Source organism: Lichenostomus cassidix, chromosome 15 (genome assembly GCF_008360975.1).
Source record: "Lichenostomus cassidix isolate B80296 chromosome 15, HeHo_3.0, whole genome shotgun sequence".
Lineage (NCBI taxonomy): Eukaryota > Metazoa > Chordata > Aves > Passeriformes > Meliphagidae > Lichenostomus > Lichenostomus cassidix.
In genome coordinates, this window is record NC_139496.1 from 8,112,728 (window position 1) to 8,124,965 (window position 12,238).

The 12,238-nt window shown below is 44.6% G+C and overlaps 1 long non-coding RNA gene across 4 annotated transcripts in view; it reads right to left on the reverse strand.

Annotated features, from left to right (window-relative positions):
- LOC146430307 (uncharacterized) overlaps positions 1–12,238 on the reverse strand; it is a 209,964-nt gene that overhangs the window by 120,507 nt on the left and 77,219 nt on the right. For 3 of the 4 annotated variants that reach the window (XR_014855329.1, XR_014855328.1, XR_014855330.1), the window contains 2 exons: positions 5,963–6,124; positions 3,916–4,080 (listed from right to left, as the gene is read on the reverse strand). This is a non-coding gene — a long non-coding RNA (uncharacterized LOC146430307). Of the gene's footprint in view, positions 1–3,915; positions 4,081–4,864; positions 5,002–5,962; positions 6,125–12,238 lie in introns of all 4 variants that reach the window. The other variant, XR_014855331.1, reaches the window with a different exon arrangement.

Sequence of the window (12,238 nt, forward strand, 5' to 3'; positions counted from 1 at the left end):
CCATTAGGAGGTTAAAAAGGAAGGACAGTTTTTAAATAAAGAATAATTTCAGGTCAGTAAAAGCCAAAATCCTAGCATCTCTAGTTATAATAATAATCTTTGCAAATTATTTCTAAAATATGCCTTCATCCTGTTTTGTACTGAAGATAAACTGAAGCACTGGAGACTTCATCTGCAAGTAATGCTACATTTTCAAAAGGCCTAAAAATGCTGAAGCACTTACCAAGTATTAATTTTGTGTACCTATCTGGGTTTTGTTTGTCTGGATGTCTTACAAAGTTGTCCAGGTTTCAGCAAATTGATTTTGTGTGCACTTGTGCAAAGCCTGCTGTGTACCAAGTTTAGTGTGACCTGGCTTAAATCAGTAATAGCTAAAGCAGGTGCACTTGCCATAGCAAAATGCATTGTTCTTTGTCTTGCTCTTTTCCTGTACTGGGGGAGCCAGCTCCTGCAGCCCCCTGTAAGCTGCATCTTGAGAATCAAACTGGATATCCTACAGGAGAGGTTGGCTGCTCTCAGCAGAGCCTCAAGTCCCTCACTCCTTCCATGGGGTGTGTTTATCGTGTTCAGCTCCCAACTCAGAACTATAATTATGCCAAAGTTTGCTATTTGGACCAAAATCGCTTCCCTCTGCATCTCCTCTGGGCTCCTCTTGCCTAAATTCTGCCATTTCCTCCCTGCTGCAGGTCACCATATCACATCTTCCTTCCTTCCCTTCATTGGCTCTGTAGCACTGATCAGTTTTGGGTTTGTTTTTTTCCCCTGCAGTTGTGCTGTCTTAGTGATGCACACTGTTGGAAGCTGCCGCAGAGCAAGGTTTGGATCCATATGTTTCAGCTCAGTAGCTGAGCCAGTGGTAAGAAAGCACGATCTGCCTGCAGCTATAGCACATCCATAGCTCCAACACTACCGAGTGAAAAACATTCATCACACTGTCTTCTGCTGTTCCAGGTGCTAAGAGGAGAGGCCAATGTAGCTGACATGTATCAACCCAGGAGGTGATTCATGGTCCTGCCTACTTCCTTTGCTTCTGCCTTCTCACCATTTTGCCCCTTACTTTTTAGTACGGAAATGAGATGTTGCAGGACTCCCTCAAAAGAAGAGAGTAATTTTTTTGATAATTTGGCTCTGAAGCCAAGGCCTAATTCTCCCTCTCTGTTCTTGCCCATTCTCTCCTTCTTGTAAATAATAGTTAGATTAAAAAAAAAAACCAGACAGATTCCTGTGCCCCTTGCCTCTGGATCCAGACTCAGCTGGTTCCTTTACTTTTCATTAGAGATTTTGAATTTAATAAAAATCAAGAACTCTTCCAGAAGCCATGCTTGAAACAAGCAGCATTTTAGGTTAGTAAAAATTTTGACATAGCTTTCCCTTTATTTCAGAGGACGGCAGTAGCAGAGCAGATTCTAGCACTCAGGTCTTTTGGTCAGCCTCCCTTCACAGTCCCCAGGCAGGCACTGGGGATTCAGACACAGGAACCTGGCCAGACAACATAACCACATCCCCTGGCTCTGGCTGCACAGGGAGCACTTTATGAGCACTAGGCATAACTGAGCTTCACACCTGGGCAGATGCTGCTTTTCTGTAGCCCTACAGAGCTCTGTGCCTTTGCAGTAACAGGCCTGGACATTCAAACACCATCTGGGACTGGCCAGACAGATCTGACTGCAGGACAGTGGTGAGGGCAGCAGCACCAGATGTCAGTTCTCAGCCTCCCAAGCATCTGTAAAACGTGCAGAACTAAGCTCTGGTTTTCTAGCCTTGTCACCAGAGGCTCTCGCTACCCCCATCACCAGGCAGCAGCCTCCTGCCAAGTCCAGCTGGTCCTCTTGCCACAATAGCAGCCAAAGGCCAGCCAGAGAAGATTGCACAACCAGGCCTTGATCTGTATTTTCCACTGCTCAGCCAGAAAACCCCTCCTTTTTTCCAGCACAGCTGTTTTCCATCTCTGCTCAGGAAACATGCCCTGTTTTTGATTCCTGGGTCTTGCTTTATGAAGCAATCATGGGCAGGCTGTCTGGGTGGAATGGGTCACGAAGTGGTGGTGGGATAACTCTGGATTCTGAGCGCCAACACAGAACAAAGGGGAGCTTTGCCAAGGCTCAGGTGAGCCGGGGGTCAGCACACAGACAGGCTACTGACGTAAGCACAAACGCAGGGTTTTCTTTCTCTGGGCTGTGGTGTTTGAAATTCCCCCTCCCTTTTCCTCTCCTGCCTGCTTGCCACAGCCTTTTCCTGGTTAGACCCACATTTCAGTAACAACACTGGGTGTATGGGTGATGGTGTCACTGTTTTGCTACATCTTACTCACACTAAACTCCTAGACCACGGTGGCTGTTGTTCATAAGCCACCAGCCTTGTACAGCTTGGTTAATAAGCTGCCAGTTTGTCCCCTTCTAGGCATTTTGAGTGACAGTATCACAACACGCAGCTGCAGCTTGGTAATGGTAGCCCTGCTGTTAGAGACACTTAGCCTATGGCATATGCAGAGGGTGGCAGACAGTGGCTGGAAACCCAGGATGAAGTGCAGATCCGGATGTCGTCCACTCAGGAACACCAGCAGCCAGAAACACCCTGGCATTGCACGTCTTGGCTCTCTCCCCAAAACACTGGAAATCAGCCAGCTCCCTGGCCATATCGACCTGGAAATTAGCTAGCTTCCTCAAGGGTTAAGGCGTTAATGTTAACACCATCTATATTAACTAAAAATAATATGTGTGCAAAAACATCTGAGTTACAGCTGTTACAGGAGTCCTACCTTGCCTTTTCTGAGTCCTTCACATGTGAATGGTCCTGTAGAGCAAAGACCTATAAAGTGTGTTTTAGGCTTGAAGGGGAAGTTACAATGGACTGACTTGGAGCTCACACAGAGGTGCTCCAGAAAAGGCTTTGCAATCACCACAGGCAGAACAAATGGAGGAGGGTGATCACTTTTTAATTTTTTTTTTTCTGTGAAGGGTTGAGCTAACAACCAGCTGGCTCTTCCAGTCTCAGGACTCACACCAGACCATGCAATAGCAGTTTAGGATGTGTAGAAACACTGGCAGGAGAGAGAGATGTCAGCCCTTGGTGTAAGCTGGCAGTGGTGACGTGTACACACTCACGCACTCACTACACACTACACACTCACAGTGCACTCTACCCCTCCTGACAAGGTGGGTGAGGTTCCTCCTGTCCTTTGCTGTAAATGTGTACACACAACACAGTCTGTGAGCGTCTTGTCCTGCCTCCTCCCTTTGAAAGCAAAGGTCAGAGGGATATCCATTATTTTAAAGAGCATTCACCTCAAACTTCTGAGCTCCTTACAAGATTGGTATCTTTCAAACCTCCTGACCACTGTGAATGCTTTCTACAGAGGCATATTGACTTCCCTTGATTCAGCTGGAGTACCCACCTGCTCTCATTATGCTTTTGCCCTGCACAATACTGTTCTACAAGCTGGCATACTACACAAGACCTCTCACTACAAAGTCCAGACCGGTTCCTGGTCCACAGCAAAATGGTAATACAAGTAAAACAACAATTTCCAGATAGAAAGGTAGCCCAGTAGTGGCTCATGCAGTCTGTGGGTCACATCATCCCAGCAGCATGGCCCTTTCACACCCTGGGAACCAGTGAAACAACATTCTTGAGCATCAAAGGGAAGCATGACACAGTGGCACATAAAATGAACTCGTTAAACTTCTTCCACTGCCATATTCTTTCTGCTGGGCTCTGATTTAACCTTATCTCCAATGCCAGCACCTTGTCTTTACCTTCGTCCCCATTCATTTTTACAGTGTCATTTTCTTTTGCATGAAGCACAATTAAAGAACCATAGGGAAAAGAAAGACTTGCTTTGTTTTGATGCCAAAGCCAAATGTTTTTCTTTCTTTTTCTTTTCAGCTTTTTTAGTCTAAACAAGAGGTGACATACCTTTGAAAAGCAGCTTTCCTGGGGTGGCTTGTGCCCTGCAAACATATACAGCTGTAAGGTCCAGTGCTCCAGAGCAGCTGTAGAAGATCAGTCTGTAGATGTTTTTGCTGCCCTTGGGTAGTTAGAAGAAGGGCTGAATACCACGCTCTATGGCTTCAGTTTTCCCTAGAAATGACAATACACAAAAGCATCAGCATCTTGAACATCTCAACATCTCAGTAGAATTGACTCTACTGAAATATTCAGAAAAGTGATGCTTTGACAACCTGATTTCAAGTCATACAGTACAGCAGTAAAAGTAAGAGATCTCTTAATACTGCAACAACAGTGCCAAAAGTACAAAGCAAAGCACAAAGCTTCTCCAAGCCTTCTGAACAAACAGACCTATTTCTAAAAGTTTCTGTAGTGGCTGATTCTACCTGCCTCATTAGGCCTGGAGAAAGGATAGAATTAAAGTGCATTTCTTTTATATGAAGCAAAACAAGGCACTGTCAGCTGCTGGAGAGCACTAAGTTCTTCAGACAGCCTTAAGGTGCTTGAAGGGAGGACCTGTGAACACATACAAAAATACTTGTGAGCAACCTATGAAGCCTGTTACAAAACCAGGGAGGTTTAAGTTGTGCTGCACTTCAAAGAAGGCCTCTTCTGAGCAAAATTAGGTAACATCCCATCTAAACTATGACCACCTGTGTCAATGTAAGCTGATGGAATCAAACATGGAAGTGAAACCATGCAGCTGGAGGGAGCCTTTGATCATTCATTTACCCTATTGTTCTTTGGTACCTGCTACAGTCAAAGCACTCCATCAGGCAGCCAAGAGGATGGCTGTTTCAGAAGTGTGCATAGCAATAAGGAGAGTTGGCAAAGCTATGTCAGGCAGCTCTAGTCCTTTTCCACTTGAGTTCTGAAAATCTCCAAAGATGGAGTTTTCATACACTTGCTGGCCTACCTGTTCCAGTGCTTAACCCACTCCACCATGAAGTCCTTTTCTGTAGGTTGAGGAGTTTGTCTAAAATGCCACCATTACACTTTCCTCCTCAACATGATGACGCTCCAGGCCATGAGGAAAATCTCACAGTTGCAGCACTACAAAGGGAGTTTGCAATGCAATTATGCATGGGCGCACAGGCTGGAGGGGCCCAGGGGTCTGGGGATGACAAAAGGCAGGGGAACAGGCTGGGCCTTGCCTTTGTCTCTCAAGGTCTGTGCCCAGTGTGCTGCCAACCATGTGTTCTATGCACATTAGATAATGGTCTGAAAAAGCATTCCCTCTAGAGGTACCCTGGTCTCTGCTGCTATGCAGCCAGCCACCTCTTCCTCTTCCTCAGCTTTGTGAACCTGGGACTGTGAACAAGCCACATGTAAGAGCTGCAAGGAGCAGTCATCTTCTTGTTCAAGTCTCCAGCTTGTTATGGAGTGGCTCTGTGCAGTGCTGAAGGCAGAAGCAGGGCACAGATGCTGAGCAGCAGGTGTGGTATGGCACAGAGTGAGAGGGCCCAAGGAGAGTCATAATGCTGAAAGCAAGGGTTGCCCCTCTTTGCCTCTTGGGCAAACTGAGTCTTAATGACTTCATGTGGTTTTACAATTTCAGATACAGGGAAATCCATATTTAGAAAGTAGCAATAGGAAGAATTCAGCTAATGCCATCATATCTGCATCAACTCTGCCTTAAAGAGTAGAGGGAGCCTTGCTTTCCTCTGACAAAAGGGTTAGGGACTGGACTTGTATTAAGTTTATTTTCCTGGATTTGAAAGGCTTAGTTATAGCAGGGCTGAGAGCCAAACGCAACTCTGTCTTGAGCTGTTCCTTCTCCTCCCCCACTAAAGAATGATCTTCAAGCTCTGGACCCTCATCTCCACCCAAAATGACTGCCCTGATTTATTTTCTGCTTTTTTGTTGTTTCCTTTTAAATCACTCCTAAGCTAAGCTTTTGTTTGCCAAGTTTTCAGCCTGGAGCAAATTTTTGCAGTCGAATTATAACCTTCTCTGCTTCCATTTGAAAAAGAGGTGTTTTTCTGGATATGCTGCTGTACCACCCATTACTCACCTTGCTGCTCTGAGGCAGGGGAGATGGCAATCTTTTTAAGTATCAGCATCTGAAAGTTCAGTGTCACAGGCATGGGCACACATCTGGTTAAAGCATTTCCTTCATATCTTGGCTCAAAATCCTTGGCTGAGACATCTCATGGCAGTAGATGTGACCAGGGAGCTGAGAGGGAGGGAACAAAGGACACAAAGTGGTTAGGTTTCTCAGAAAGGGAATGGCTGTGGGCTGGAATATAAAGAAATGCCAAGACTGGAGAGTCTGCTCTCTCAGCACGTTATAGGGTTTGGCTCTCCAGGGCAGTGTGATGCTCACCCACACTTGAGAAGGTTCCTTTAAAGCACAGAAAGCAGGAGACTGCTGAGGCCAGTGCCTTCCTCTGAAGGGGCAAAAGAGAGATGGTTTTAAAAGGTGCTAAGACCTGGAGGCTGAGGGAGACTTGGAAACTTCTTTTCCTCAGGGATTTTGGTTTCCCAACTTAGAACTCAGCGAAAGCCTGAAATTCTGTGCTTAGCTTCTAGTGAATTCCCAAAGCTGATTTTGAAGCCAGGAAGGTTCTGGAGAAGACATTTTAAAGCAAGCAACTTTATCTCCCCAGCTGCTTGCTTTACCAGTGAGATCCATTCCCTCTTGCTTACTCAGAGCATGCCTAAAAATGTTATCTGTGGCCTGGGACAGGGTGTGGGAAGGTGCAAATAGGAAGAGAATAAGACATATTTGGTGGGGAATTCTCTCTGGATGTGTCAGATCAGGATTTAAAGTATTTCGCTGAATTAGAAAGGTTTCTTGTATGGCAATTGATGCCCAAATTATTCTGCATTATGACCTTTATTATTTATATCAACTTATTTCCCCACCTTCCACAAGATCAGTTAACAAGCAGTGGTTGCCTCTCTCACACAAGGGAGATTGCCTGCTTTTCCACCACACCCCCTCTCCTAGGGAATTGCTCCATGTTAGGAGCCACTGTAGAGTACATTTTATAAAAATGACATTTTTACACATGCTGACGTTGGCAGCAAGTTATATGATTGCAGGGCACAGGTCTTCTAGACAAGTTATTGACAAGGAAGAAGAATAACCATGAATAGAATAATAACAAAAAGGCCAGTTCTGGTATTGAACTTCCCTGCAAAAGGCAGGGCTGGACCCAGGACTACAGTTAGGTGACATCATCAGATGAGAAAAACCGCAAAAGGTGGTGCATCTTACACTCTGAGACAGCCAAGGGTAAGAAAACCACAGGGTGAAATGAATCTCTTTTGGTTTTTTAGAGTTTGTTTTTTTTAGAGAATCTAGAGTGGGGAAATGGTAAGAGGAACCTCTTTCTACAGGCAAGCTCTCTGCTGCATATGAACTCCCACTGTTTAGGGAGTCACAGAAGCTGAGGACAGAAAGGGTCCATCCATCTACTTGCCCCAAGGCAGGTCAGCACAGTTGGCCATCCTTGACTGAAATTTTTACACTGTGTTTTAAGTATTTCCTTCATAGATCCCACAGCCACCTTTGCACTTTATTCCTGGGCTTCAGCAGATTTACTGCTATAAAGATTTTTTTTTTCCCTAATGCCTTGCTGTAGTTAAAAACCTTGAAATTTTGTCCTATATGCCCTGGATACGGAGAACAAATTATACCCATTCTCCTTGTATTACCTGTATTGTCTCTCCAGCCCTTTACTATTTCATGATGTTATCACATTTCTCCTTCATTCTTCTTGTTTAAGAGCCTCAGGCTCTCTCAGCTCTTCCCTTCTAAACCTCCTAGATGCTCTTCTCATACCTTCAGGCAAATGCCAAGCTTGCTATGTGAGAGAGAATGGCACAGCCCCATACTTTAGGGGCAGGGGCTGAAGTGTAGCTACATGCAAGATTGTCTCAAATAATTGAGCCAGCTTAAAAATTTCTTCTTTCCACAGACTTTGCTGCGGTACTACAGTTCACCCCTTTCCCCAGTTGAGATTATCAATTAGTCTGCAGGCTATGTTCCACATGGCCTGGGAAAAAAAAAACAACTTAAAAATATGGATAGCTGCTTTCAACTAGGATATTTCCAGGGATCTGTGAGAACTTCCAAAGTTAGTTTCACCTCCCAAGTCTGCTTATCCCAACTATCAGGTATTTTGCCAGTATTAGAGTCACAGATTTGCTGAGATTGGAGGCATCTCTGGAGATCATCTAGTCCACGTATACTGTATTTCTTACCCAGCCTCCAAACTACTATCCCACTTTTTCCAGGGAAGGAGTACAGTAGGGAGAAGACAGACAAAAAGACTCTGCTCCTCCATCTACTCTCAACTGTGTGCCAGGAGCCCAAAAATTGCGCTAATTTGGCCTTGCCAGAAATCTTCAAGGAAACAGTGACAACGGGTCTCTGCCATTAGGCCTTTACAGTTACTCTGCAACCCTTCAAAAATGTAGGCACTTGCCTGGTTTACACCGCTCACTTTAACAGGATATGAATGAGCCACAGGCAAAGCAGGGCTGGGACACACATCCTTTGCAAGGGTTGTTGGGGAGCAGAAGACAATCACAAACCTCTCCCTCTCCACAAGGTCAAAAGCTTTACAAACCATGGACACTTCTGGGCTTCCCCCTTGTCTAAAGCCTCATTTTTTCCCTGGAATATCTATCTTTCCTACATTTCCCCTCAGTAATAATCTAATCAAGTAGAATTCTTCTGGTATTAATCAGATGAGCAGGGGAGCACTTTGTGGTTAATATTATCAATTGAGGATGTCAGGATGGCTTTGACAGGATTACCCTCGGAATTTGCTATTTATTAACTAGGCCATTAGCTAAAATGGCATGGCTAGGGTGGGGCTGGTTTTGCTTTGCACATGGGAGATGTCCTAGTTGAGGGTGGGGAAGCTGAGGGTGGTGGAGTTCTGTCTCCATCTGATTCCGAGATCTCGAACAGCTGCCCTGGCAGCCCTGAGATATCTTTCCCCATCTGTGCGTCTTTCTTTGATTTCATAATCTCTTCCCATTATTGGGAAACCATCACAAATCAAGCTGGAGACTGAGCTAGGAGAGCTTGCACCACCACGTGTAGGCTTGTGGTCCTGACCTGGAAGGATGGGAACGAAACCCTCTGTTACAGGCTGTTCTGCTGTGGAAGGCCACAGAGAAATGCTCCAAGCCCCTGGCCCAGGGCACCAGGAAGGAGAAGCTGGATTTAGGAATGGAGGCATATAAGACTTGCAAAAGCAGTTGCCATACAAAGTAGGCACATGAAAAAGTTTAGGCAAGTGAAGAAAATGAAAGAATTTGTTAAAAAATTGTTTTCTCTCCTTAAAATTTAGTGCTGCTGTTTGCCCAAAACAGACAGATAGATAAACATAGTCAGGTAATGGAAGAATACAGTCAAACGCTAAAGAGGAAGCAATTTAAAAAATGTAGCTGCAACATCCTTCCCCTCTAATCAGGCTTCTATCCCTAAATCCAGAGGTGCTAGGCATCATTTGCTGTGGGCTGCAGCTAACTTTACATGGGCTGTTGCTGGAGGGAACTTTTGCAAACTTCAGACTCAAAGATCACTGCACCAGAACAGACACAGAGGCACCCAGCATCAGAAGTCACTTGGCCATGATGCAGAAGGCCAAAGAGTCAAAAAACTCCACTAATATATCATAGGGCATGTCTTTATTCATTCCTCATTCAGGCAGGAGCAGGGAAATAAAATAAGAGCTCTACTCAGGGACATTTTTCTCGGTTTTACACCTCAGGGAAGACAGCAGGGACTCCCTCTGAGTGCCATCCCATGTGATGGCTGAAAACAGGTCTCTAATCCTCAGGGGCAATTAGGACACAAAGCTCCAGAGCAGAGATTCCGGGAAGAGGACAACAGGAGCTCCTCTGGACAGACATGAGTCAGCACCTGAGGAGTGTAAGGTGACTGTAGACCAGAGAGGGGCCAGGCTTTGAAAGCTGTCTCTAAAAAGCATCTCCTGCTACCCTCTCTAGAGACAAAATCTGTGGCTGGATGGAAGCAGCCCAGTGGTGTGGCCCAGCAGGGCAATTTTAGATTCTTATAAAGGCATTGATTTAGAGCCTGCAGCAGCTCTCAGTGTTTGTGCACTGTAGTACCTGTCACAGCATCCAGACACCCCACAGCATTTGGTTGTCATGACTAAGTCACCGGAGTAACTGAACTCAGCATGGGGTAGAACTGGACCCCCACAGAGCATTTACACGTTGTTCTTTTGGGCAGAGCTTTGAATACAGAAAAGCAAAAAACAGCATTCATTTCTAAATTCTGTCCTTCCCGGTCAGCTAAAGAAAGAATTAGCAGTAGAATCCAAATTGCTGCAGGAACAAAATCACATCCAATCCATGTAGTCACCTCTTTTTGATGCACACGGAGAACATATTTATGTAATTTCATCCACTAGCCCTTGAAATGTGGCCCTTATGCATAGAAAGGCCTGGAAAAGGAGGGTCTTGGAATCTTGGTATAATTTGTAATTTATACATTTCCTAGACCAGAAACCAAGATCTTGAGTTAGCCCTTTACCATTTATTTAGCACAAATAGAATTAACTGAAAATTCAACAGCTACTCCGTAACTTCTCACATTGCCTATGGAAAAACCTATCAACTTATGTCTCAAAGTGCAGGTGTGAAATTCCTACTTCTCAATTTGTTCCAGCAATTGCTCTGATGAGGGAACATCCCAGAAAAGATATTTCTTCACCAGGTACTTTGCAAAAGTCTGGCTCTGAACCCAAATTCCATATACCAAGGTAATATTCTTCACCTTAAGCAGATCACTTAGTCTTCATTTAGAAAGAAGGTTATGGATTCTCCTTGAGGCAGCTTTCTCCAAAGAGGTCCACCCAAAAGATAAACGAAAAGCCAAAAAAATGTCAACAAAAAATAGAGACTGAACCTAGCAAAAATGCTGCTGATATTCAGGAGCAGAAACCACATGCCTCTCGCCTGAACAATTTCCAAACCATAAATGATGTTTAATGTGGAAAAAGTCATAAATGTACAAAAGTTACTTCTAAAACCAAAAACACAGAGTTCCTTACTTATGGCTTTGATGAATGAAGTGTTTTGTAATCTGGCGTCACGCTTGGCACTCTAAAGAACCTTTCTGCTAGGTGGAAATTAATGGCACTGCATGTTGGCATGTCCACTGGCTTTGCAGCAGACTGGAGAGTGCCCTTCAGGTTCCTAACACAGGCTGGCTCTGTTGACTGCTCAGCAAGGTGGACCATGCTCTCCTTCCACCAGTCGTATATCACAAAAAAGGGTTAAATAATATGAAAAAGACTTTAAATGGTGCTATGCATTATGTTCTTTTGTGCTGTTGGCTCCTACCTGTCCTTCAGCTACTGCCCAATTCAGGAAGAAACAATGTGTGAATAAATCACACACAAACCAGAAGCGGCTCACACAAAGCAAAGCAGATTAAGGTATTTCAAAGGACACAGGAGTTAAGGAAACAGTGCTTTAGCCTCCTGTCTGTTACTGTTGATTTGCAGACATTTCTAAGCATGTTCCAAAACTATATTTAAAATTAAGCTTTTAAAGTAAACAGTTTCCACTGGGTGCCAAGATTGCTTTAGTGCCAAAACAGAAAGCTCTGTCTGACACATGCATCATTTTCCAAGCCGGAAATAAAACAAAGCATTTAATACAACAGACATCATTTGATAGTCTCAACTCAGACGCCCACTTGGCAGTGGCAGTAACCAGTCTTCCATCAACTGCATCCAAAAATGATGCTTGCCTAACTTGTTATCATGCAAAACATTAATGGGAGTATCTTCCTCTTTTGAAGTCCGCTGGAAATGAAAATGTAGGCTGAAACTGCCTGGTACACAACCATGCAGAACATCTGAGAACCACCCTTCCGAGGTGGAAGCAGACAGAAAAACATTGGGAAGCAGAGCTGCCCAGCCTTTTCTGTACCATGAGTCACACCATGCATACACAGTGCCAGGGGATCCCTGTGGGAGCTACAGCCATGGGGAACACAGGGAAGCAAAGCTGGTTACTATTTTATGGAAGTGGCATGCTGGAAGAGTTTGGCAAGCCTGTAGCTCTGAAGGCAGCTGGTGGCTGGTCAGCACACACTGTTTTGAGTGCTATCTGCTTTCTTTTTTCCCTGCCACTAGTCCCTTTTTGCATCATGCAATCCCAAACTTTTGTATATGGATCTTTTTCTCTTCCTGCATCAGTAAGTGGCATGGGTTCTTCACTTCTTTACCTAGTATGAAAGAAAGCTTTTTTTAACTCCTTCACTTCTAAAAAAGCACATATTTCTGGTTAT